At 47.8% G+C, this 27,129-nt stretch overlaps 1 protein-coding gene across 1 annotated transcript in view; it reads right to left on the reverse strand.

The window, feature by feature from the left end:
* Positions 1–15,542, reverse strand: part of LOC133359396 (SPARC-like) — a 30,124-nt gene extending 14,582 nt beyond the window's left edge. The window contains exon 1 of the mRNA XM_061577803.1: positions 15,464–15,542. The gene's annotated coding sequence lies outside the window, so the exon portion shown is untranslated. The remainder of the gene's footprint in view (positions 1–15,463) is intronic.
* Positions 15,543–27,129: the final 11,587 nt, after the last annotated feature.

The following is a 27,129-nucleotide window of genomic DNA, read 5'->3' on the forward strand; positions in this document are numbered from 1 at the left end:
CGTGCCACTGCGCTAACCACTGCGCCACCGCTCCCCACTGCCCCAACAGTTTCGACTTCACTCGAACGAGGGCTTCGCCGTTCTGGCTCTGATACTCGCCACGTTCAGAGTTGGCGAATTCCTTTTTTTGTGTTTTTTTTTCTCTTCCACTCGCAAATGGAATTTTCCTCCCCGAGTGAAGTCGTAATAATAATAAAAGTAATAATAAAAAAATGATGGATTCGAAAGCCTGGCCAGAATCAACAGCGAGATGTGCAAATAATATATTTATAAATACGTATTTTAATATATTATGGAATTTGTTGAGTATGCAAAAAAGTAACTTAATAAACTGGGTCAGTTACGTAGCAGGGGAAGTCTCCCGCTCATATCAGCCTGTGGTCATATGTGTGCGTCTGTGGGTCTCTGTGTAAGTCTTGTGGGTGTCTGTGTGAGCCTGTGGATGTCTGTGTGAATCTGTGTGAATCTGTATGTCTCTGTGTGAGTCTGTGGGTGTCTGTGTGAGCCTGTGGGTGTCTGTATGCGCCTGTGGGTCTCTGTGTAAGTCTTGTGGGTCTCTGTGTGAGTCTGTGGGTGTCTGTGTGAGTCTGTGGGTGTCTGTGTGAGTCTGTGTGAATCTGTATGTCTCTGTGTGAGTCTCTGGGTGTCTGTGTGAGTCTGTGGGTGTCTGTGTGAGTCTGTGGGTGTTTGTGTGAGTTCGTGGGTGTCTGTGTGAGTCTGTGGGTCTCTGTGTGAGTCGGTGGGTCCCCGGCTGAATTTGTGGGTTAGTGTAAGCCTGTGAACAGCTAGAGTTGGGCGCCTGATGATGCTTGTTGTAATTACTGGCGAAACGTCGTACTCGAATTGTAAATGTTGTCGTGGGTTTACTTTCCAACACACCGGTGTGCTGTACTAGTAACGAATTTGCAGGTTCTGTTAACGTGACAAACCTTACTAATTGGCTGTGTCGGGTGGTGGCCGGGTATAACGACACATTTATATTTACGCCATCTAACCCAAAAACTTTATTATGGATCTATTTAGTGTTTGAACACCTTAACACACCACCTGTTGGATAGCCAGAAAGGGTAAATACAACCTATTCTTAATTTTCACGCAAGTTTTTTGTTTTACTTTACCGAAGCCTCAACGCTCATCTGAGAAGTACATTACCTTCACCTTGACACTGTAGACCAGCGGTTCTCATCCTCGTGTTGGCTGCTATGTTACCCCCTCCTTGTTGGATGTTGTCTCAACCGAGCCATTACCCCCCTCCCCCCATGTTACCTGGATAGCCCTCAAGCATGGTCCTGGGAAAGAAATGTTACGAATAATGAACCTCGATATTTTAAACAAATTGTCCTTTTGTTACGTGAAGTTATATCCTAACTTGGCTAAGTAACTGCAAGCGATTGCAAAAAAACTGAATTGAACGGTGCCGCTCTGCGTGTGATGTAATTATTTGTCCGGCCCCGGCTGCTTCTACTCTAGGAAGCTCGCAGCATTGTTTGACGATTGATGAGTTTAGAAAAGTATCTTTCGATTTAAAGCTTTCGTGACTGCAGGGATTCATCTTCTTGGTTCTTTCGGTAAAGTCACGTAGAAGGGAAGTAATAAAATAATAAAAATAAAACATAATAAAATATATTATTTTATTAATAAAATATTATAAAATAAAATATATTATTTTATTAATAAAATAAAATATATTATTTTATTTTATTATTATGTTTTATTTTTATTATTTTATTACTTCCCTTCTACGTGACTTTACCGAAAGAACCAAGAAGAAGAAAAGTATCTTTGATATATCGTTCTAGCTCAGCGTGCCAGATTTAAATTTTGATCGTAGTGATTTTAGACTGGCAGATTCATCATACACACAACGGGATTATTCACCAATGACTCTCATGTTATGATATAATTTCGCACGCGTTTATAAATCACCTTACGTACATACACCCCCGTGGGATATTGCCACGTGTATCACCCAGGGGTCCGTGTACCACCGGTTGAGAACCACTGCTGTAGGGTAGTGTATAGGGCAGTGTATTGTATAATAGTGTATAGTGTAGTATATTGTATAATAGTGTAGTGTATCGGGTAGTGTATTGTATAATAGTGTATAGTGTAGTATATTGTATAATAGTGTAGTGTATAGGGCAGTGTATTGTATAATAGTGTATAGTTTAGACAATTGTATAATAGTGTAGTGTATAGTGTAGTGTAGAGTGTGTTGTGTATAGTGGAGTGTAGAGTGTAGTGTATAGTGTAGTGAATTGTATAATAGTGTATAGTGTAGTGTGCAGTGTAGTGTATAGTAGTGCATTGCATAATCGTGTAGTTTACAGTGTAGTGTATAATGGGGTATAGTAGTGTAGTGTATAATCATGTATAGTAATGTAGTATGTAGTGTATAGTGTAGAGTAGTGTAGTGTATAGTGTAGCGTATAGTAGTGTAGTGTATAATAGTGTATTGTTTAGTGTATTGTATAATAGTGTATAATAGTGTATAGTAGTGTAGTGTATAGTAGTGTAGTGTATAGTGTAGTGTATTGTATACTAGTGTATAGTGTAGTGTATAGTAGTGTATAGTAGTGTAATGTATAGTAGTGTAGTGTATAGTGTAGTGTATCGTAGTGGCAGACGCTTTGCTGCTCTTGCTCTGCTGCTTTGTGTATCTCGTTTTTTTACTTTGATCGTTTTCATGTTTTTATCAATACCACATGCGATTGGTGTTCGTTTTCAATTATCCGTGATATGTTGAGTATATTTCCTGGTGAAAGTCTCTCCTCTGCCGTGGCCCTTCCCTTGCTGCTGCTGCCTCGGGCAGTCTGGACTCTTGCAACTCACAGATATCCCCCATTCCGTTGGCTCCTGGTTCTGGACCTCGCTCGCCTCTGCCTGCGGCGGTGATGCTGTGTTCTCCCCTTGCACCTGCCCTGCCCCGGCTCGTGACCTGCCCGGCTGTGGCGTGTGCCTGGTTCACCTTTGTGTACGCGTTCGGCCCGCTGCAGCTTGCGTCCGGCTCGCCTTGGCTGTAGCTAAACCTTCTCGTGCTACGGTGCTGTGTTCTACTGCAGTAGTGTATAATGCTACCCCTATCCCCTCCCTTTGATGCTGCTAATCCTGTATAATGCACGGGCATAAGTAGTACTAATCACATACCTGCATTTCCCATAAATATGCTAAATTCCTCTTGATATGCAAATTATTTTGTCAAGGCGCCCTTCCCCCCTTCCAACCCAGCTTAAATATACGCTCCAAGCGTGGTGGTTGTTTCATTCAGACGCTGTCTCCCCGACAGACCTGGTCTTTACCTGAGGACGGCTGCTTGCGTTGTGGCCGAAACGTCGTGAGAATTATTTGATTATGTTTTATTTTTATTATTTTATTACTTCCCTTCTACGTGACTTTACCGAAAGAACCAAGAAGATCTTAACACCTGTTTTAGTGTCAGAAAGGATAAGAACTATTATTATATTCACCAGTATATTGGATGATGTGTCCCTGCTGAAATCACGCTGGATCTCGGTAGTGAAATCTTCACCCTGGTATAACGACGAGTTCCATGCACTGAAGGGAACTGTCCACGAGGCAGAGCGATCTTGGAGAAAATCTGATCTTTCCATGCACTCGCAAATCTTAAAGTACCAATTTAAAGAAAGGCACTCGACCACGTTAGCATCAGCTATCTTTCTGCTACTCTAGCGAATGCCTGGAATAACCCTAGAATACATTTTTCTACCTTTCATAGCCTCCTTCAGTCATCCTGTGAGTCTCATACTATTGTATAAAAGCAAATGCTGACCAGTTCCTTCAATACGTTTTTGTTTAACAAAATCAACACAATTCGCCTTTCCATTAAATCTCCCTCTTCCTACCAATCTGCCCACTGTTCCAGCACCACTGCTGATATCTGATTTCTCTGTATTCTCCGAGCTCACACAATCAGATGTTGCTTTATTGATTGCGAGTTCCAAACGAACCTATTTTCCTCTTGATACTTTTGCTTCTAAATGTATTCATGCACATTTTCCATCTCTTGCAGTCTTTATTAACAATGTTCATAAAGAACTCACTCTAATCTGGTACTGTCCCTTCTCTTTTTAAATGTGCCGCGGTCATTCTGGTACTCAAGAAAGCTGGCCTCGATGAAGAACTCCTCAGTAATTATCGTTCAATTTCCTACCTGATAGATCTCACCAAGATCCTTGAGCTTTCAGTAGCCTTACAGCTTAAACATTATTTGCTTCATCTTCTTGGTTCTTTCGGTAAAGTCACGTAGAAGGGAAGTAATAAAATAATAAAAATAAAACATAATAAAATAATTCTCACGACGTTTCGGCCACAACGCAAGCAGCCGTCCTCAGGTGAAAACCAGGTCCGTCATGACTTTACCGAAAGAACCAAGAAGATGAATCCCTGCAGTCACGAAAGCTTTAAATCATTATTTGCTTGTAAATGATCGTTTGATCTTTTTCAGTCCGGTTTTAGGTCCAACCACAGCGCGGAAACGGCTCTGATTAGGGTTGTCAATGACTTGCTGGCTGCTGCTGATGCAGGAAGGCCTAGCATTCTTGTCCTTTTGGGCCTGAGTGCTGCCTTTGACACCATTGATCATTGCATTTTCCTCGAGCGTTTGGAAGGCTGTATGGGGCTTTCTGGCACTGCTTTGCACTGCTTTATTTCCTATCTATCTGAGCATAAACAGTTTGACAGCCTGGGAGGGATAACTTGAGACACATGTTCTGTTCCTTGCAGTGTCCTCCAGGGTTCAGTCCTTGGCCAACTTTTATTCTGCATATACTTGGCCCCGCTTGGCCATATCATACATCAACTTGGACTTTGTTTCATTGTTACGCTGGTGACACTTAACATTACACTAATGTTGAATCCTACCTCAATGCAGCAGCAGCATCTAGTGTGCTATCTTCTCTTGTGACCATTAAGGCTTGGATGCAGTCTAACTTTCTTCAGTTTAAAGTTAAACGCTGCTTGTTGGGCTCTGTCATAAATTGTCTAAGGCTGGCTCGGTCAGTGCGGTATTTCATGGCCACAATGTCGGTGCTGCTCAGACAGTTTGCAACTTTGGTGTTGTCCTTGATCCCTCACTAACCTTCAAAGTGCACACCAACAAGGGCATCAAGGCTGCCTTCTTTCACCTCAGAAATATATCCAGATTGCACCCCATTCTCTCTTTATCGGACCTTAAGAAGCTGGTTCACGCGCTTGTGTTTACACGCATCGACTTTTGCACTATCATTATTAGCTGGCATCCCTCTCAAGCTAGTAAACATGTGCAGACTGCAGCTTCCAGAGTTCTTACACGAACAACAAATTGCTGAGCCACATTACTCCGTACTTGACTCTGTCCATTGGTTACCGGTCAGGTTCCAAGTGGAGTTCAAGTTCCTTCTTCTCACTTACAAGACCCTCAACAATGCCTCCCCCTCTTACATTCGTGACCTCCTCCAGCCGTATGTCCCAACGCGAGTTCTTCAGTCGTCTGAGTGTGGGCTACTATTGTTTGAGCCGAGGTCGCACCTCCGTTCAGCGGGTGACCCGGGGGAGCCTCTTCCCGTGAGGCTCCCAAGCTGTGGAATTTACTCTCCCTGGTCGATATTCGATCTGCCGAGTCTCTAAATGATTTAAATCCCATCTTAAGATAGTTGTTTTCTTAAAGGCCTTTTCTCCTTGTTAATGTCGTTATGCGTTTTTGGATTGTGTGTGTGGTGGTGGGGGGGGGTATTTGTATCCGTGGTCAAATAATGAGCCTGCGTGCTTATATTATTATTCAGCAAAAAAAAAAAAAATTGCTGTGGTTTTCCCACCTGATGATGCTTGCTTGTGTTGCGATCGAAACGTCGAGATTTAATTAATTATTTCTTTACTTTTATACCTACGTGACTTTACCGAAATAACCAGAGAGTATGGATCCCTGCAGTCACGAAAACTTCAAATCTAGATTGCGTGAGTTATGTACTTGCTTGCTTTAGCTGTGTGCAGCGCCTTGCAAACTCTGGGTGAAACGCCCTTTACAAGTGTAAATTATTTATTATTATAGCGTAATATATAGTAGTGTATAATAGTGTAAAGTGTATAGTGTAGTGTAGTGTATAGTGTAGTGTATAGTGTAGTGTATATTTAGTGTATAGTGGTGTAGTGTATAGTGGTGTAGTGTATAGTAGTGTAGTGTATAGTGTATTATATAATAGTGTAAAGTGTAGTGTAAAGTGTAGTGTATAGTGTAGTGTAAAGTAGTGTAGTATATAATAGCGTGTAGTGTATAGTGTAGTGTATAGTGTAGTGTATAGTGTATAGTGTAGTATAAAGTAGTGTAGTATGTAGTGTATAGTAAAGTGTAGTGTATAGTGTAGTGTAAAGTAGTGTAGTATGTAGTGTATAGTGTATAAAGTAGTGTAGTATGTAGTGTAGTATATATTAGTGTAGTAGGTCATGGCTTTCATGTATAATATAATTTCACACATTTATAAATCACCCACGAGAACCACCATTGATCTAAGACCCCCATTGAAACTCATGACAGCATGGTCTCCTCGGTTTTTGCTGACCAAAGTTGCAAGCGAGAATTTGTAACCATCGCTTGCAGCTGGGGTTTGGCATCGTCTGCCCCTCCCACTCTCCCCCCCTCTTCCTAATGTCGAGGCGAAATGAGTGAGGTCCAGGACTGTGACTCATGCAGCTGCTTTTGGCTGCATTTGTGTACGCGGTCCAGACCTCCCCAGACACTTCCTTGGCAGACGGAGGAGGTGTTTCTGTCTGTCTGAGAAAAAAGCGGCGGGCCCACTCCCCAGGGTTTATTAAACTAAACAAGAAACTATGAAATAAAACGATTTTATTACGCGCTTTGTTGTTGTCGTATCCTCAAATCTTGTAACTCGATTTTAACCCACTTCCCAATGTGGTATCGACTGCAAACTTGGTATACTTATGTCATACTGATGACAATACCAAATTCTATAAAAAAAATCGAAAAAATATTTTTCATTATTTCTTATATGTTATGTTTCCGTTTGGGTCTAACTGTCCACGCTCAACTGACGCTGGCTGAAATCACCACGGCCCCTTACGTTATGGCAAGCTTTGTGGCCACTTCCTGGAGTTGTGGAGTTCTGCCATTACTCGTACATTTCATAAAAGCATGTTTAAAAAATACGTTTTTTTTAATTTCACCAGGTAAGGCCCCACTGAGCTACGGAGCTCTCTTTCAGAAGCGACCCTGGGCATCACAAATTATAGCAGCTGCTCAACGAAGTGGATATCATCATCACCATTGGTACCTCATTTGCATACTCTGATGGTGTATTGTCTTTGAGTTGTGCGCCTTTTGGCGTCATCTGGTCCAACCCATGTGAGACTAGGCTCTAAGGAAAGCTGTCTCGGGTGTGGACCAATCAACTTCAAGGACAATGCATACATTATCAGAGTTATGTTTTTTGTTTGCATTATGACTGCAGGTATTGTGGTCTATGCAAACATGACTCCTCGTAAAAAAAGGTGTCAGTTTTGTTGCCAGATAAAAGGGTAAAAAAACAATTATCAATTATCATCATCATCATCATGTGGAAATGTAGAGCAGCAGCCAAATGTGGAAAGAAAAACCGGAGGATCCAGAGAAAAATACACGCGACCACGGAGAGAGAGAGAGAGAGAAAGACGCAAACTCCAAATATACGGCAGCAGCAGGCATGCGTCAGGGTCGGGATCGAACCCACTACCTCCTGCATACCAGGCGAGGTAGTTAACATCTCCTAGCCACCGTGATTATGATGAGAGAGACGCAGACTCCAAATATACAGCAGCAGGCAACGTAACGGTCGGGATCGAACCCACGACGTCCTGCATACCAAGCGAGGGCGTTAACGTCTCCGAACCACCATTCGAGAAAAAAACCCACGTTTCATAATCCACGCGATATTTATTTTTTTCCTACTCGCTTTGGTTGAAAAAACTTTTTTAACTTTTTTTTCAGCGTTTCATGAAAGAGAGGGGAAATTATTCGTCAAGTGAAAACTGGCGAGTTAACTGACACATCCACAGAAGATCAAAAAACCCAAATATCCACAGACTGGCACAGAGACCCACAGACTTACACAGAGACATACAGACTCACACAGACCAGCTACAGACTCACACAGAGACACAGACTCACACACACCCACAGACTCACACAGAGACACACAGACTCACAGAGAGACACACAGACTCACACACAGACCCACATACTCACGCAGACACCCACAGACTCACACACACACCCACAGACTCACACACACACACACCCACAGACTCAAACAGAGACCCACAGACTCAAACAGAGACACACAAACTAGCACAAAGAACCCCAAAACTCGCACAGAGACTCACAAACTCGCACAGAGACCCATATACTCATACAGACACCCTTAAATCCATGAATTCCCACTCACATACACAAAAGAAAGACAAAACTCCCTCGTTAAGCCTCAACCATCCTGTTGTGGAAAGTGCTGTCAGGAGCGAGTAGCAGCGTCTATGAAGACGCCGGAACAGCACACTATGGGGTCGGTGGCCAGCACTACGCTCGGCCGCCTTTGTCTTCCCAGTATCGATGTTCACTGCACACCTCAATCACCAGGTAAACACATTTGAGGCTGAGTCGACTGAGGGGTAGACCCAGGACCGGTTCAGATAATCGTCACTACCGGTGTTGGTGGCCGTGAGCGGGAATGGAACTCGGGTTAGCGGTGTCTGTAGCGCTGTGGAGCGCTAACCGCTGCGCCACCGCTCCCCACGCGGACTCGCACACAGAGAGGGTCGCTGTCGACTCATCCGACGTGAGAGTTGAAAAAAAAATTACACGAAAAAATAGCGAAAGTTGTATTCGCGTAACTTTTAATTGCACCCAAACGACGTTTTTAAAAAATAAAAAAATATACGATTTTGTTTGATGATGCAATGTCCTGGGCTGGGTTTCGGTCTTGAGCCGCTGTGGTTGAGTAACTGTTAGAAGCAATCTCAGTGGAGAGCTCTGTGTTAAAAAAAATAAGTGTCTTAACACCGAGGACCTGTGCTCGATTCTCAGTGATAGCGATTATCTGAACCCGTGCTGGGCCTCCTCCCCTAGGTCGACTCAGCCTCAAATGAGTACCCGGTGGAGCGGTGCGTATTAAACATTGCAGCTAGGGAGACAAAGGCGGCCGGGCGTGGTGCTGGCCACCCACCCTTCTTGTGCCGTGTCGGCCTTCATAGATGCTCGCTAACAACACTTGCCCCTACAGTCTGTTAAGGCTACACGGGGGATCTTTGTCTTTGGGTGGTTGAGTGAGTGGGTGAGTGTTAGACGGTGTTTGAGTGAGTGGGTGAGTGAATGAGTGAGTGGATGAGTGTTATACGATGTTTGAGTGAGTGGGTGAGTGAGTGAGTGAATGTTATACGATGTTTGAGTGAGTGGGTGAGTGAATGTGTGAGTGTTTGACGGTGTTTGAGTGAGTGGGTGAGTGAGTGAGTGAGTGAATGTTAGAAGGTGTTTGAGTGAGTGGGTGAGTGAATGGGTGAGTGGGTGGCTAGGAGATGTTAACTTCCTCGCCTGGTGTACAGGAGGTCGTGGATTTGATCCCGACCCTGACGCCTGCTGCTGTATATTTGGAGTTTGCCGTGCCTCTCTCTCTCCCCGTGGTGGTCGCGTGGCGCCAAAAAGAAAACACTAATAGGAGTAAAACTATAGGAAAGGCAAGTACATCACTTAAACAATTAAATAAATAAAACTACAACTTGACATTGTTTACAATTTACCAGGGTAAGGCCCCACACTGAGCCGCTGTGTCGCTCTTTTTTTCAGACAAGCGACCTGGCCATCACAAATAATTGCATCTCAACCAAGTGTCTGATACCATCATCACCGTGTGGAACATTTTATAGCAGCAGTCCAAATTACCATAAACGCGTGAAGTTCATTGTAAATGTGGAGGAGAAAAATCCACACGGAGTTGGCCTGTGCCTGGCTAATATGAAACTCGTTTAGTCCATAGTTCAGATTTAAATATACAGCAGCAGCAGGCGTCAGGGTCGGGATCGAACCCAGTACCTCCTGCATATCAGGCGAGGCAGCAGATAACATATCCTATCCACCGTGGCACCCAATAGCTGCTCATTTTAGTATTCAGTGGCTGATATCATATCATTGAATTGAGCCAGGAACCACTGCCATTCTGGTGGTCACGGTTTGAGCCCTGGGTCTGGGTGTCTCTCGCTTTGGTGAATTCCAAGGTATATTCAGTCGATGAAGAGAAAGTAAATCTCAATGGACGTCACTCAATAGAGACGATGAATCTCAATTGCAAGGAGTGGGTTTCACAGTCAGTGTCTCATCAGCAAGCAGAGCCGGGCTCTGCTTGAACAGAGGCTGGTGAACTGCCCAGATGTTTATAGGCAAGGGTCAGGTTTCGACATTCAGTGTTCATTTGCAGCAGAGCCAGCCGCCTTTGCTTGCACCAATGCTGGTGGACTGCCAGAGCTGTATTGCAAGACCTGCATTGCAGCAAGTAGTGCACCAAATTAATCCGGCAAAACAAACACACGTCACATTCACGATTAGCCTCTTGGATTACATGATGATCCCACACATGTGTATGCATGTACCTTGAATTTCGTTGACACCGTGCGTAGCCAAACCTTGCTAAAATATCGGTCTCTGTGGGTCTCTATGGGTCTACGTGTCTGTGGGTCTCTGTGTGTGATTTTAATACCCGATTGGATTATGACGCAGACACCAGGGTTGGAGTTATGGAAGGCATGGGCCAGATCAGCCAAATAATAATGGAAGGAGGCTGCTAGACGTATGTGCAGTCCATGGGCTTGTAATTATGAACACGCTGTTCTGGCATTCGCGCATCCACACATCATGGCTGCACGCTGGTTCCAAGCAAGGACATCTGCTAGACTATATAATTATGGACCAGCTGATATGGGCCCATGTCCTTGACACCAGGACTTCCTGTGGAGCTGATCTGCTCACTGACCATCGACTTGTCATCTCTAAGATACGCCTACAATTAATCTACTCGGGTTTTGGGTGTCCATCTAGGACCCTATTCAAACCCAAAGGGGCCTGGTTTCAGCTAGCTGAGGATAGTTGCAAGCAGAAATTTCAACATCGCTTGCAGCTGGGGTTATCATCGTGCCCCCTCCTTCTGATGCAGAGGAGAAATGGGCGAGGTTTAGGACTGTGGCTCATGCAGCTGCAACGGCAGCATTTGGCGGCTGCGAGGGGCGTGTCCTTGATGAGTCTGCGGTTCTCGGTGTGAGTTTGTGGGTCTCTGAGTCTGTGGGTCTCTGAGTCTGTGGGTGTATATGTGAGTCTGGGAGTCTCTTTGTGAGTCGGTGGGTCTCTGTGTGAGTCTGTGGGTCTCTGTCTGAGTCTGTGGGTTTCTCTGTGAGTCTGCGAGTTCCTTTGTGAGTCTGTAGGTCTCTGCGTGAGTCTGTGGGTCTCTGTGTGAGTCTGTGGGTGTCTGTGTGAGCCGGTGGGTCTCTGTGTGAGTCTGTGGGTCTCTGCGTGAGTCTGTGCGTCTCTGTGTGAGTCTGTGGGTCTTTATGTAACCACCGTGTTCCGGCATCGGCGCATACCACACAACATCATGGATACGCACCGGATCCAAGCACCAACATCTGCTGGACTACATAGCCGAACGAAAGAGTGGATGCGGGGTCCATGTCCATGATACCAGATCCTCCCGGTTAGCTGATCTGTCCACTGACCATCATTGGGTCATCTATAAAGATGCGCCTCCATTCTTCCACTTAGGTAGTGGGCACACACAAACACCATCTTGTTGTGAAACATCCCTGACACCTGGAAGTTTTGATCTTCCACCAAGATGCTCATGGTACACGTCTAAACCGGCATAATTTGCATACCGGCATAAACCATGGCAGCAGCAGTAGCAGCAGCAGATGATGGTGTGGATGATACCCCGATGCACAAATGGAACATTAAACAACTCTGGGGCAGTAGTGGTGTGACTGTGGTCATCACGAACGAGAGATTGTAGTACGAGGTGTAGCAACGCAATGCCCCGATCCACAAATACAAAGCAGGAGACATCACAGCGATTATGATGATGATTCACTACTCTGCTACTGCTCCTGACGTAGTTGTCTGGTGTCTTGACCACCTGAATGTGAAATGGTAGTTGCTGTTTCTGCCATCGATATCAACCATACGATAAGAAGAAGAGACTCATAGAGACCCATAGAGATCCAAACTGATAGAGATCCACAGAGACTCAGTCACCCATAGAAACCCACAGATACTCAGAGATTCATAGAGACCAACAGAGATTCAGAGACCCATAGAGACCCATAGAGACTCAGAGATCCATAGAGACTCAAAGAGTCTCAGAAGACCCATAAAGACTCACAGACTCACAGAAACTCAGAGACCCATAGTGACTCATAGATACCCCACAGAGACCCGTAGGCACTCATAAAGACTTACAGACTCACAGAGACTAAGAGACCCATAGAGACTCACAGAAACTCAGAGACCCATAGTGACTCATAGATACCCCAAAGAGACCCGTAGGCACCCATAAAGACTTACAGACTCACAGAGACTAAGAGACCCATAGAGACTCACAGAAACTCAGAGACCCATAGTGACTCATAGATACCCCACAGAGACTCATAGGCACCCATAGAAACTCACAGACTCACAGAGACTAATAGACCCATAGAGACTCACAGAAACTCAGACACCCATAGTGACTCATAGATACCCAAAAGAGACCCGTAGGCACCCATAAAGACTTACAGACTCACAGAGACTAAGAGACCCATAGAAACTCACAGAAACTCAGAGACCCATAGTGACTCATAGATACCCCACAGAGACTCGTAGGCACCCAGAGAGACTCACAGAAATCTGTGGAGACTCAGACCCAAAGACTCATGTACACCCCAGGCTCAGAGACCCATAGAGATCCGTAGACTCATAGAGACCAATAGAAACGCATAGACCCAGAGACTGATGAAGTAATCATGGTTATTCACTCCGCTTGCTCCTGATGACGGTTATCTGCTGCCTTGACCACCCGAATGTGACAATGTGGCTCTGCCATCTACATCAGCAGCCGTGCGACATTAAAGAGGGAGATTGCCCCCTTACCGGCAATTTAATTTCTTCCCAATCTCCGAATGTGAAGTCCTAACCTTTGCTGTCGGTGCTGAAAAAATCATAACCTCTCGTAATAAACGAATAAAAACAAATATATATATTCTTGGTTCTTTCGGTAAAGTCACGTAGAAGGGAAATATTAAAATAATAAAAATATGAAAACATTAAAAATTCTCACGATGTTTTTTTTACATTTTCTTGCTGTGGATTTCACACTTGATGATGATTGCTTGTGTTGCAGTCGAAACGTCGTGAGAATTGTTATTGTTTTATATTTGTTTTATTTTATTATTTCCCTTCTACGTGATGACTTTACTGAAATAACCAAGAATATGAATCCCTGCAGTCACGAAAGCTTTACATCAAAAAACAAATGTTACCAGGTGTATGGCCCCACTCAGCTCTGTCGTGCCTCTTTTTGACGAAGCGACTTGGCCATCACAAGTGATAACAGCCTAACCAAGTGGCAGATCTCATCATCATCATCATCATCGCGTGGACATATATAGCAGTGGACAAATCACTCGAAGTGCGTGGTGATGCCGATTATAAATGCAGAGGGGGGGAAACCGGAGGACCCGGAGAGAAATCCACGCGACCACACGGAGAGAGAGCGAGAGATGCAGGCTCCAAATATACAGCAGCAGGCATCGTCAGGGTCGGGATCGAACCCACGATCCTTCCTGTATACCGGGCGAAGTAGTTAACATCTCCTAGCCACCGTGGCGCCGCTACATCTTCAGGAAACTGGGGGTGTCCTTCTACAACAGCAGATTCGTATATGGGGTGCCTTACCTGCCTAACAAGCGCCATGACCTCGCCAACTTCGCCTGTGCTCAGGCGAAGATGACGGTGTACAGAACGAGGGAAAATATGCTGGAAGGTGACACTGACGGCTGCTCTGTGCTTCCAGTGTTTAGGGGCCTGCTTAAGGCGCGGCTCCGGCTGGAGCACACATACCACACACATGCCGGTGATGTGCACGTCTTCCTCGAACGCTGGGGAGCCGGAAAAGCCCTCTGTACCAGCGTGGACGGCACCCTCGTGTTCACCTTCTAAAGCGCTCGCTCGTCACCGTGGCGTGCGCGATGACCACCACCACCACGTGACTTTTCTTTCGTGTTGTGCGCGGTGCATTCAGCGGCACAGCGCGTGGATTTATAGCGTTTGTTTATTTGTTTGCTGGTGACTTTGTGTATTTCATATTGGAATCGCCTCCAGTGCTGTTGCTGCTGGCAGCAATAAAAGTTGTTAAAAAGTCAAAAAAGTCTCTGTGTCTTTCTCTCTCTGTGTTTCTCGCTCTGTTTTTATCTCTCTTTTTTTTGTGCCTCTCTCTTTGTGTGTGACTCTTTGTCTCTCTGTCTCTCTCTCTGTATCTCGCTCTGTGTCTCTCTCGCTCTCTGTCTCTCTCTCTGTGTGTGTCTCTCTCTCCCTGTCTAAGTGAGGTTTGTGCCACCGCGCTAACCACTGCGCCACCGCTCCCCACTGCCCCAATAGCTCTGACTCCACTCGAGCGAGGGCTTCGCCGTTATTTTTTCCTACGAACCCGGCGACCCGAGTTCGATTCCCACTCACGGCCAACACCACCAGTGACGATTATCTGAACCGGTCTTGGGCCTCCCCTAGGTCGACTCAGTCTCAAATTAGTTACGGTGCATAAAAACATCGCCACTGGGGAGACAAAGGCGGACCTGCCTGGTGCTGGCCACCCACCCCCTCGTGTGCCGTTCCGGCCTTCATAGGTGCTCGCTAACAGCACTTTCCCCAACAGTATGTTAAGCTACACGGGGGATCTTTGTCTATTTGTATGTATCCGTGTATAATATAGTGTTTTGGGGGGTTAGATCGCGTACAAAAATGTTATTATGGATTATATTGGTCGCGAAAGCCTACGTGTTAAAATGTGTGTATGTACTGTGTATGTATCCGTGTGTATGTGTATGTATCTATATGTATCCATGTGTAAGTGTGCGTGCATCAGTGTGTATGTACTGTGTATGTATCTGTAAGTGTGCGTGTATCAGTGTGTATGTACTGTCTATGTACTGTGTATGTATCTGTATGTGTGAGTGTATCAGTGTGCATGTACTGTGTATGTATCTGTATGTATATCAGTGTGCATGTATTGTGTATGTATCTGTATGTGTGAGTGTATCGGTGCGCACGTACTGTGTATGTATCTGTATGTGTATCAGTGTGCATGTATTGTGTATGTATCTATCTGTATGTGTATCAGTGTGCATGCACTGTGAATGCATCTGTAAGTATCCGTGCGTGTGTGTGTGTGTGCGATTGTAAATCTCTTACCAGGCGTAAGAGATTCGTTCACACGTTCGTTTCAGCTCCCGGGGTCTCAATGCGAGAGTAACGGGGAGAGACGCAGACTCATAAAGGAAGACGCTGGGGGTAGGAGGGAGGGAGGGGATGGAGGGTGGGGAGAGGGAGGAGGAGGAGAGCGAAGGGAGGAGGGGGGTCAGGGGAGAGACGCGTGGTGAGGAGGGATTAGGAGTAAGGGGGAGAGGGGAGATGAGTGGTGAGGAGGGGGAGGAGGGCGGTGGAGGGGGAAGGAGGAGTGGTGAGGAGAGCGAAGATGAGTGGTGAGGAGGGAGGAGGAGAGGGGAGATGAGTGTTGAGGACGAGTGGTGAGGAGGATGAGGGGAGTGGCGAATTAGGGGAGAAGAAACCCAAACGCGGCCATCATCACCACGATGACTATGATCATCAGCGTGGTGATCACCATGATCACCATAATCTTCATCATCGTCGTCATACTATCAGTAAACTGATCGTACAACATACTGTGTTATGAGCCAGGAGAGGGGAGGGGAGAGAATGGGAGGAGATGGAAGAGGTGGGAGATTGAGAAGATAAAAGAGAAGATCAAGCGTGTGTGTTGCACTTTTTTCGCATCGTACGTAGCCAACCCTGCTAATCTGTGGGTCTCTATGGATCTGCGTGTCTATGGGTCCGCGTGTAGCCAACCTCGCTAAGCGGAGGTGCGCAGCTAAGGGGGAGATAAATGAAATTAACTAAACTTGAGCTCAACAAAGTTTTGCTCAAGTTTAGCATCGTAGCTTCTTTTTCAGAAGCGATCTGGCCATCTATCACAAATCATCGCAACTCGACGAAAGTGGCTTATCGCGTGAAAATCGTAGCAGCAGTCAAAATACTCTCGAAACGCGTGATGATCTCGGTTCTAAATGTGGAGGAGGAGAAAAAAAATATCCACGAAGTGACCGCCACGGGAAGAGAGACGCAGACTCCAAATACATTCAGCAAAGCGTCAGGGTCGAGATCGATGCCACCTGTCGAGGAGGTCAACATCTCTATAGCCACAACACAAACCCTCACATTTTACAGCAGCAGGTTTCGTCGGGATCGGGGATCTAACCCACGGACCTCCTGTATACCTGGCGAGGTAGCTAACATACCCGACCCACTGTGGCCAGCCCTCGCTAAACAAACGGGTGTGGACACAAACCCATGGTGTCTCGGGCGTTATCCTGGGACTCGAAACTGTCTTGCAAGACCTCCACATCGCAGGAACGAGTTCCGCAGGAACAAACATCACCCGTCGCATCCAGGATCGCCCTCCTGGATTCCTGTATGCCAGGCGAGGTAGTTAACATCTCCTCGCCAACGTGGCGTGATCACCACAGGGAGATGAGGCGTTTGAAGAGGTAGGGAGACGCGGTGGGTGGAGATGGAGGAGGCGGGGAGGGGTGAGAGACGAGGTGGTGGGGAGGGGGAGATGGTGGTGGGGGGAAGGAGAGACGGGGGAGAGAATGGAATGCGAGTCGGGTCGGGCTTGGCTGGGGAGGGTAAATGTGCAGGAAGTTGTTGCTTTGTAAGGAGACGTGTACATGTGGCTCGCGAGCAGAGAAAGTGGATGGGTGGGGGAGTGAGTGTGTGAGTTGGTTAGTGGGTGGGTGAGTGTGTGTGTGAGTGGGTTAGTGGATGGGTGAGTGAGTGAGTTAGTGAGTGGGTGAGTGTGTTAGTGGGTGAGTGTGTGAGTGGGTTAGTGGGTGGGTGAGTGGGTTAGTCGGTGGGTGAGTGTGTGAGTGGGTTAGTGGGTGGGTGAGTGAGTGGGTTAGTGAGTGGGTGAGTGTGTGTGTGAGTGGGTTAGTGGGTGGGTGAGTGTGTGGGTGAGTGAATGAGCAAGTGAATGAGTGAGTGGGGGAGTAATTTGATGGGTGAGTGAGTGAGCAAGTGAATGGGTGGATGGGTGAGTATGTGGGTGAATGGGTGGGTAGTGAGTAAGTGGGTGAGTGAGTTGGTGGGCGAGTGAGTGGATGAGTGAGTACGTGGATGGGTGGGTGAGTGTGGGAGTGAGTGAGTGGGTGAGTGAATTGGTAGGTGAGTGAATGGGCGAGTGAATGAGTGGGTGGGAGAGTGAGTGAGTTGGTTGGTGAGTGAGTGGGTGAGTGTTTGTGTGAGTTGGTTATTGGTTGGGTGAGTGAGTGGGTGATTTGTTAAGTAAGTGGGGAGGTGTAAGTGAGTGAGTTGGTGGGGGAGTGAGTTGGTGAGTAAGTAAGTGGGTTGGTGGGTGAGTGTGTGAGTGAGTGGGTGAGGGAGTTGGGAAGTGATTGTATGGGCAAGTGAATGAGTGGGTGGATGAGTGAGTTGGTGGTTGAATTAATGGCCAAGTGAATGAGTGGGTGGGTGGGTGAATGTGTGTGTGAGTTGGTTGGTGGGTTGGTGAGAGAGTGAGTTGGAGAGTGGGTTAGTGGGTGGGTGAGTGTGAGTGAGTGAGTGTGTGGGTGAGTGAATGAGTGGGTGGGTGAGTGTGTGTGCGAGTGGGTGGGTGAGTTTGTGCGTGAATGGGTGGGTGGATGGGTGTGTGGGTGGGTGAGTGTGTGGGTGGGGGAGTGAGTGGGCGTGCCTGAGAGTGTGAGTTGGTGAGTAGTTGAGTGAGTTAGTGAGTGGGTGGATGAGTTGGTGAGTGCACATGGGTGGGGATTGGTGGCGCAGTGGTGAGTGCTGTACAAGCCACAGTAACCATAGCACACATCATTGACGGAAAATATCGGTTCTGGGTCTCTTCCAGGTTAACTCATCCTGAACGAAGTACCCTGATCCGTGTGGATAAACAACATCACTGGGAAGACAAAGACGGCCGGGTGTGGTCATACCACCGACCTTATAGGTGCTACTCGCTAACAACACTTGCCCCAACAGCCTGCGTAGGCCATACGGGGGATCTATATCTGTGTTTGGTAATGTTAAACATGTGTTTGACCATATATGAGTGTATCTAGGTATGTGGGTGTAGGTCTGGTGTAGCGGTTAGCGCTACGCTGCGCTATGAATCCGGCGACCCGAGCTCGGTTCCCGCTCACGGCCAACAGCGCCGGTGACGATTATCTGAACCGGTACTGGGCCTCGCCTAGGTCGACTCAGCCTCAAATGCGTACCTGGTGCACGGTGTAAAAATCACCACGAGGGAGACAAAGGCGGCCGGGGGTGGTGTTGGCTCGCCCACCCCCTCGTTCGCCGTTCCGGCCTTAGGACGTGATCGCTAACAGCACTTGCTCCCAACAATGCGTTGAGGCTATACGGGTATCTTTGTCTTGTGTTTCTGTGTGTCGGGCCGTGGAGCTGGCCACCCACTCGCATTGTGTGCCGTGTCGGCCTTCACCGATGCTGCTACACGCTAAGATCACTTTCTCCAACAGTTTGTTAAAGGGGTGGATCTTTGTATTTGATGGTTGCCGCTGCTGTGTGGTAGCACAGTTTGGCTACGTACGGTGCGAAAGAACTTTAACATACACACACAGAGACCCACACACACCCAGATCCATAGAGACATTAAACACTCTCTCCCCTCCCTTCTCTATGCTTGTGAGCCCTTGAAAGGGCCTCATCCAGATGGCGAGATGTTATCTCCCACGCCTCGTATGCAGGAGGACGTGGGTTCAATCCCAACCCTGACGATGCCTGCTGCTGTATATTTGGTGTCTGCGTCTCTCTCTCATCATCATCACGGTGGCTAGGAGATGTTGACTATCTCGACTGGTATAAAGGGGGTCGTGGGTTCAATCCCGACCCTGACGATGCCTACTGCTGTATATTTGGAGTCTGCGTCTCTCTCTCTCATCATCATCACGGTGGCATGGCGATGTTGACTATCTCGACTGGTATAAAGGGGGTCGTGGGTTCGATCCCGACCCTGACTACACCTTCTGCTTTGTATTTGGAGTCTGCGTTTTTCTCTCTCTCACTGGGTGGATTTTTCTCTGGGCCCTCCGGGTTTTCCCCTCCACATTTAGAAGCAACATCACCACGCGTTTAGCGTAATTTGACTGCTATCAGCCACTTCGCTGAACTGCAATCATTTGTGGACAGGTTGTTTCTGAAAAAGAGCTACAGTATATAGATAAGTGGGCATTTACCTGATAAAATAAAATAAAAACATATTTCTAGTTTACAGGAGATTAGAAACGGATGGGGATTAGTCCACACACTTTGAAGGGAGTTAGATGGGACAGATGGGGAATAGTCCACACATTTTGAAGGGAGTGAGATGGCACAGATGGGGATTAGTCCACACACTTTGAAGGGAGTGAGATGGGACAGATGGATATTAGTCCACACACTTTGAAGGGAGTTAGATGAAACAGATGGGGATTAGTCCACACACTTTGAAGGAAAGGAGATGGCGCAGATGGGGAATAGTCTACACATTTTGAAGGGAGTGAGATGGCACAGATGGGGATTAGTCTACACATTTTGAAGGGAGTAAGATGGCACAGATGGAGATTAGTCCATACATTTTGAAGGGAGTGAGATGTCACAGATGGGGATTTGTCCACACACTTTGAATGGTGTGAGATGGCACAGATGGGGATTAGTCCACACACTTTGAATGGCGTAAGATGGCACAGATGGGGATTTCTCCACACACTTTGCCGTACAACCACCGCCTTCTTTTGGCTAGAGCCAGGGTTTACGGCTCCGACTTCGACGCCCACACACGGGGTAGAAAAGGGAGTGACTTTCACACCCCATCTCTGCGTGATCCACCAACATTCGCTGCTGCTCCTGCTGCTGCCTCCCACAGCACTTGCTGACGATCACAGGCCAGCTACGCAGTTGTAAATCATCTCGACTAACAACTCGTTTCTTTAATAAATGTATTCTTGTTGTGTTTAGTTTATTGCCATCTGATTTGCGCGGTTGGCTACGTACATAGCGAAATAAGTTTAACACACACAGAGACCCACAGACACCCAGACCCATAGAGACCCACAGAGACACAGAAACGCCCTAAGACACCTACAGAGACCCACAGATTAGCACGGTTGGCTACGATCGGTGCGAAAGAAGTTCAACATACGTACACAGAGACCCACAGACAAACAGAGTGCCACAGAGACCTACAGATTAGAACAGTTGGCTACGAACGGTGCAAAAGAAGTTCATCATTCATTATATACATAGAGAGCCACAGATATCTAGAAATAGAGGGACCCACAGAGACCCATAGACACCCAGACCCATAAAGACCTACAGGGGCTCCCACAGACACTCATGGAGACATACAGAGACCCACAGCTTAGCACGGTTGGCTCCTTACGGTGCAAAATAAGTTCAATAGAGCCTCACAGAGACACAGACCAAAAGAGACACCAATAGAGACCAACAGGGACTCCCATAGAGACTCACAGAGACGCACTCATTAACACGATCGGCTACGTAAGAAGTTCAACATACAGACAGGCTGCATTCTGTAATGCTCTCAAACCTCCGCTCGCATTCCTGAAACCCAAGAGGCCTCGGCTAATATTTTCCACCGCCCTTCCCGATTGAAATAAACAATTTAAAGTGCCACGTGGTGGTTCTTCCCAACGCCAAGACAAATCTGCCCCGTATAGTTTCAACAGACTGTTGGGGCAAGTGCTGTTAGAGAGGAACACCTCCGATTAGCACGCTTGGCTACATACGGTGCGAAATAAAGTCAACACGCATACGCAGCAGCTCACCTATGAAGGCTACCGGCACTGTGGCACACGAGGGGGTGGGTGGCCAGCACCACGCCCGGCTGCCTTTGTCTCCCTAGTGGCGATGTTTACTACACACCGCACCAGGTAACTCATTTGAGGCTGAGTCGACCCAGGGGAGGCTCAGGACCGATTCAGGTAATCCATCACTGGTGTTGTCTGCCGTGAGCGGGAATCGAACTCGGATCGCCGGGTTCGTAGCGCAGCACGACAACCGCTACACCATCGTAAACAAAGACAAAGATCCCCAGTGTAATAAAGGTCGTTGAGGCGACTTCTGGAATCCGGTCTTTTATTCACTTTTGATTACAGCTTTCCTTCACGCTGCTGACCGGCAGCGTGAGAGGGATAGAGAGGGAGCGAGAGACGCGCGCAGCCACGTGGCAACTTGGAGCCCCGCTCTCGCGTGGCCTCGTCCTAGCGTTCGTTCCCGTTCTGACCACGTGTTGTTCGTCTCCACCCCTATTTAATACCCGGGTCACGTGGTACGTTTCCACCAATCCTGGTTAGCCTCTATGGAATCTTCCAGACTCCCTCGTAGGCTCCCGGGACCACGCCCCTGACTCATCTCCCCATTGGCTGTGTCCAAAGCCAGCAGAACCAATCCTCTACTTACAGCTGTCACCTTTCCATTGCGTCAGGGCCACGCCCCTAGGCTTCCCCCCATTGGCTATGGACCAGGACCAGCATGAGCCAATCATCATGACGAGTTGTGATACGTCAGTGAGCCGGATATATCCTCACATTACACCAGTATAGCCTTTAACAGACTGTTGGGCCAAATGTTGTCAGCGAGCAGCACCTATGAAGACCGCAACGGCACACGAGGGGGTGGGTGGCCAGCACTCACCCACACACACTCACCCACACACACTCACCCACATGCAAAGACAAATATCCACCGTATAGCCTGTAACAGACAGTAGGGGCAAGTGCTGTTAGCGAGCACCTATGAAGGCCGGCACGACACACGAGGGGGTGGGTGGCCAGCACTCACCCACACACACTCACCCACATGCAAAGACAAAGATCCCCCGTATAGCCTTTAACAGACTGTAGGGGCAAGTGCTCTTAGCGAGCACCTATGAAGGCCGGCACGACACACGAGGGGGTAGGTGGCCAGCACTCACCCACACACACTCACCCACATGCAAAGACGAAGATCCCCCGTATAGCCTGTAAAAGATTGTAGGGGCAAGTGCTGTTAGTGAGCACCTATGAAGGCCGGCACGGCACACGAGGGGGTGGGTGTGTGGGGGCCGACCCCCGCCTCTCCGCTCCCTGTGAATGGGCGGGGCGCCACGTCCACCCCCTCCACTCCCCCTCCTCCTGCCGATCGGGTGATCTCCCCCCCCCCGCGCCAGCACCCTCTCTGAGGGACATCGCTAATCGGCTGGCTCACCACCGCCCGGGGTTATCTCGCTACACGCCCACGTACACCACCACAAAAGCGAACGCGGAGTCGTGCACGCGCGCGCCCCTGCAGGCGCTTATTTCGCACCAACGCGCGCGTAACCACGCGCGAGCGTTTACGAGCAGGTTTTAATTTTACCCCTCCCCCGATTGCGCCCCTGCAGGTGCTTGCTCCGCCCAAAGGCTAGCGTTAACCAAAAAGAAACGGCGGCAGTATGAATATGCACGCGTACCCCCCGGGTGGTTAAGCTCTAATCCGCGGGACACCAAGGCTAGCATTAAAGGGCTGCACGAAATTGTGCACGCGCCTCGCCGTTAATGCTATCGTCGATGCGTAAAAATGCTGTGTAAACGCGCGCGAGCGCCGGCGGCCGTGTATGTTTTAATACACGCGCGCCTCCCTCACACACAGACGCTCAAATTACCAACACCACACCGACATTGCAGCCTGCACTCGTTCTCTCGCGCTCACCGTCTCCCCGCGCAGTCGAACCACACACAAATCGCAGACACCACGCCGAGGTTCTACTCCCACACACACAGAAATCACATTGCACCGATACTCTGAACTAAAGTTTATTAACGGCGCAAATACACACTACCTGGAGGGGGAATATTTCGCGAGGAGAGCCGGGCCTAACTCTGCCTGGAGGGAGAAGAACGATCGAAAACCTCACCTATCACTGCCTCGTAGCAGCACTCGCTGGCATCACATGGATGCTGCGGGCGGCTCGAGGAGGCAGGACGGCAGGGAGTGGGTCTTGACGGCCTGGAGATTGAAGACAACTGAACTTATCGTCCCAGGGCTCCTACCTTTATTCTCTAAACTTCAAAAGCCCAGGCGGGATGTCGCGCCGTGCAGCGAATCATGCACTTACTCGTGATTACCCCGCCCCTGTTACCGGTGGGCAGGGCGCTCCCCCCTACCCATTGTCCCTTGTCCAGGGTTCCTTCCTCCATTCTCCCCCTCGTGTTGCACCTCATTGTGGTTGGCCCAGGGAACCTGTTCTTTAGGTGCCCATACAATTTTAAACCAATTTTAGGGGCATTGTAATGTAACCTGCCCTGCGAGGGTTGGCCAATCTACTGGCACTGGGAAACCGTGGGACTTTCTCTCGAGGGGTCCATTGGATTAAAACCCGATGTGCCAGGCAATCCCCTGCCAGGGCACTACGTGGGTGCGCTTCGTGCGGCTGTGCGATTAGTGCAGGGGCCGGGAGGAAACTGCGGCACTTGCGGAGTTGCTCTGCGGTCGTGGCACCACATGTGGCCAACACTACGCCCGACCGACATACACTTGTAGTGTTGTGGATTCGGGAGACGTCGGAGACGGTTCTTGGAGGCAACACTATTTATTAACACCACGCTCGGCAGTACAGTCCCAGAACACTCAGGGCTACGGTTCTCCTACACCTCTGTCTGTGGAGGTACTGCCTCCGGGCTAACGTGCCCTAACACAGGACTATACTCAGGGTCCTCCGGCTATGGGTGCCTAGGGAGAGGCTATTCTAACTCGCCCTAGCCAGGGTGCGAGTTCCGACCACTGACCCACTGGACCCGGCCCTTACAAGGACGTCAGGCCGGGGGATCCCAGGGTCTCACCACTGTGCCGCACAGAGTCCCGCCCTGACAAGGGCAGCGGGGCTAGGGGTCTCAGGGTACTATCTAGCTGGTCTTCTACTTTTGTCTTCAACTGGTCCCGAGCCTGTAGAGAGGTCTGCCTTTTATACACCTCCCAATCGAGGGGAGGGGCCCCGGGGGATCCCAGGACACACCACAGTCCAATTACGCCCCTACACACTCACCCACACACTCAACCACACACCCACTGCCTATCCTATCGATGTGAATGTTTGTCGGATGGACGCTACTCAATGGGCCGTGTATACCAAATTATCACACGGCCCACATGTATTGATTAATCGGGACGTGGCTAATTAAATAACTAGAAATGCACCTAGACACGTACGTAGATCTCCCGTACAGCCTTAACAGACGGTTGGGGCGAGTGCTGTTTGTGGCGAGAAGCACCTATGAAGACCGGCACTGAAGAGTGCTTCAAAAATGTTTTAACACTTATATGGGACTATCGTTCTTAATGGAAAAGGAACGGATAACATGCTAACACATATAATGTTAATAGCTTCAAAGAGTCTCCACTTGTTCACCATCATTGTCAGTGATGTGCCTGTAATCTTCTCCAGGTGGTCTCTAGAGCCTGGAGGCACATTTTTCGTGGTATTGTTGCAAATTATCTGAAGTGTTAACATTTGTTTGAAGCACCCTGTACAGCAGGCACTGCCAGGGTCGGGTTCCGGATCGAACCCACGCTGTCCTGTATACCAGGCGAGGTAGTTAACATCTCCTAGCCACCGTGGCGCAGATGATAATCGCATGCAGATGAAGGGATACAGCGTCACTTGTCACAGGCGCTTGTTTAGAGACGGATGTTTTGGGGAGATGCATTATTATTATTGTCTATTCTGTTACCGGCATATATAAACATGCAGGCTGGGGAGTTTTGCGTGTATGGGCGCACCGGTGTCTTGTGAGATGTTAACTACCTCGCCTGGTATGCCAGTGGTCGTGGGTTCGATCCCGATCCCGACTCTTAAAATGCCTGCTGCTGTGAGTAGTCATTGGAAAGATGTTATTAATCATGCAAAAAAAAATGTAACTGCACATTTTTGGACCATCTTATTTGACAGGTACTATTCTACTTTACCGAGTGTTAACATCCCCAGCGTTTAACAGTACTCTCCTTTTTTGTATTTGGATTGTCAACTAACACTGGGTAAAACAACATGTGCATTGTCGTTCTCTTCTAGCATGTTCTCTTTTAGCCCCGCCCCCCCCCAATACGTTCCATTCATTGGCTACCACATTCAGATAAGCATTTCTTCCCCTCCTCCCCCCTTAACTTGTATTTAAGAACTTGTATCTTGGAGTTTTTGCCTCACTTGATACAGTAAATCTAGCTGTGACGGTCCCACCTGTTGACGGAGACTTGTGTTGCCTCCGAAACGTCGTGATTTATTATTTTATTTTATTTCTATTATTACTTTTATTAATAAATAAAAAAATACCTACGTGACTTTACCGAAAAAACCTAAGAGTATGCCTGCTGCTGTATATTTTGAGTTTGCGTCTCTCCCTCTCTCTCCCCGTGGTCGCGTGAATTTTTTATCCAGGTCATCCGATTTTTCCCCTCCACTATTCGAAGCAACATCACGCGTTTAGAGTGAATTGGCTGCTGCTATACATTTCCACGTGATGATGATATCTGCCACTTCCGTTGAGCTATCATTTGTGATGGCCAGGTCGCTTCTGAAGAAGAGCTACATAGCTCAGTGAACATTACCTGAAAAAATAAAAAAAATAGTTTAGTCTATCGGTCTCTCCGTATCTCCACGGGTCTATATATGTGTATCTATAAGTCTCTACGTGTATGTATGGGTCTCCATGTGTATCTATAAAGCCTCTCTACGTGTATCTCTATGCGCTTGCACTTGATGATAAGCCACTTCGTTGAGTTATCATTTGTGATAGCCAGATGTTGCTTCTGAAAAAGATCCACATAGCTCATTGGGCCTTACGTCTGATAAAGTAAAAGAGAGTTTAGTTATAACACTATGTAACACAATTTTTGTTCCTGGGTACTAAGTGTTATTTTTAAATTGCTTATGCCTAAAAAGTATAGAAAATGGATATTATTCCCTACAAACTTTGCTTTTGTGACCAGGACTTTATGTGAAGGAAAAGACACAAATTAACCCGTTTTCTCATTGAAAATAGGTACATTTCAAAATAAGCAATTAGGAAATAACACTTACTACCGAGGAACAAAAACTAAATTATTACACAGTGTTATTAATGGAGTGGATAATTAACTTTCCTTTTGTGTCCTGGTCACAAAAGCGAAGTTTGTTTGGAATAATAGACATTTTCTGTAGTTTTGAGGCATAAGCAATTAGAAAATGACACTACCCAGGCACAATTTTTTTTGTTACACAGTATAATCGACGGAGGCCAGTCTCCCCCTCGTGTACACAGCCGCTTACTGCAGCCAGCGGCCAATCCACCAAGCTGTCGCGGTGATGGTGGTGATGATGACGATCGTCGTAGAAATGGTATTGGTGGTGGTGATTGTGATGGTGGTGGTGCTGGTGATGGTGACGATGATGGTGGTGATGGATATCATGGTAATGAAGAAGATGATGTTGGTGGTGATGATGGTAGTGGTGATGATGTTAATGTTCGTAATGGTGCTGGTGGTAGTGATGGTTATAATGGTGATGATGATAGCAGTGGTGATGTTGTTGGTGGTAATACTGGTAAGAACCTCCTGGTTACACCAGCCCACAGGGGATTATTGTGTCCGTCGTGCAGGGAGGGGCTGGGTGGGGAGGGTGGGGAGGGGCTGAGTGGGGAGGGTGGGGCTGGGTGGGGGGTGGGAGGGGTGGAGCTGGGTGAGGAGGGGCTGCTCACCCCGTGGTGCCCTTATCAACGTTTAACCTACTTACGCCGGCTTGTGCCCGCCCTCACAGTCGGGCATATTTT

Source organism: Lethenteron reissneri, chromosome 65 (assembly GCF_015708825.2).
Source record: "Lethenteron reissneri isolate LAM-NWPU_2019-01 chromosome 65, ASM1570882v1, whole genome shotgun sequence".
Taxonomy (NCBI): domain Eukaryota; kingdom Metazoa; phylum Chordata; class Hyperoartia; order Petromyzontiformes; family Petromyzontidae; genus Lethenteron; species Lethenteron reissneri.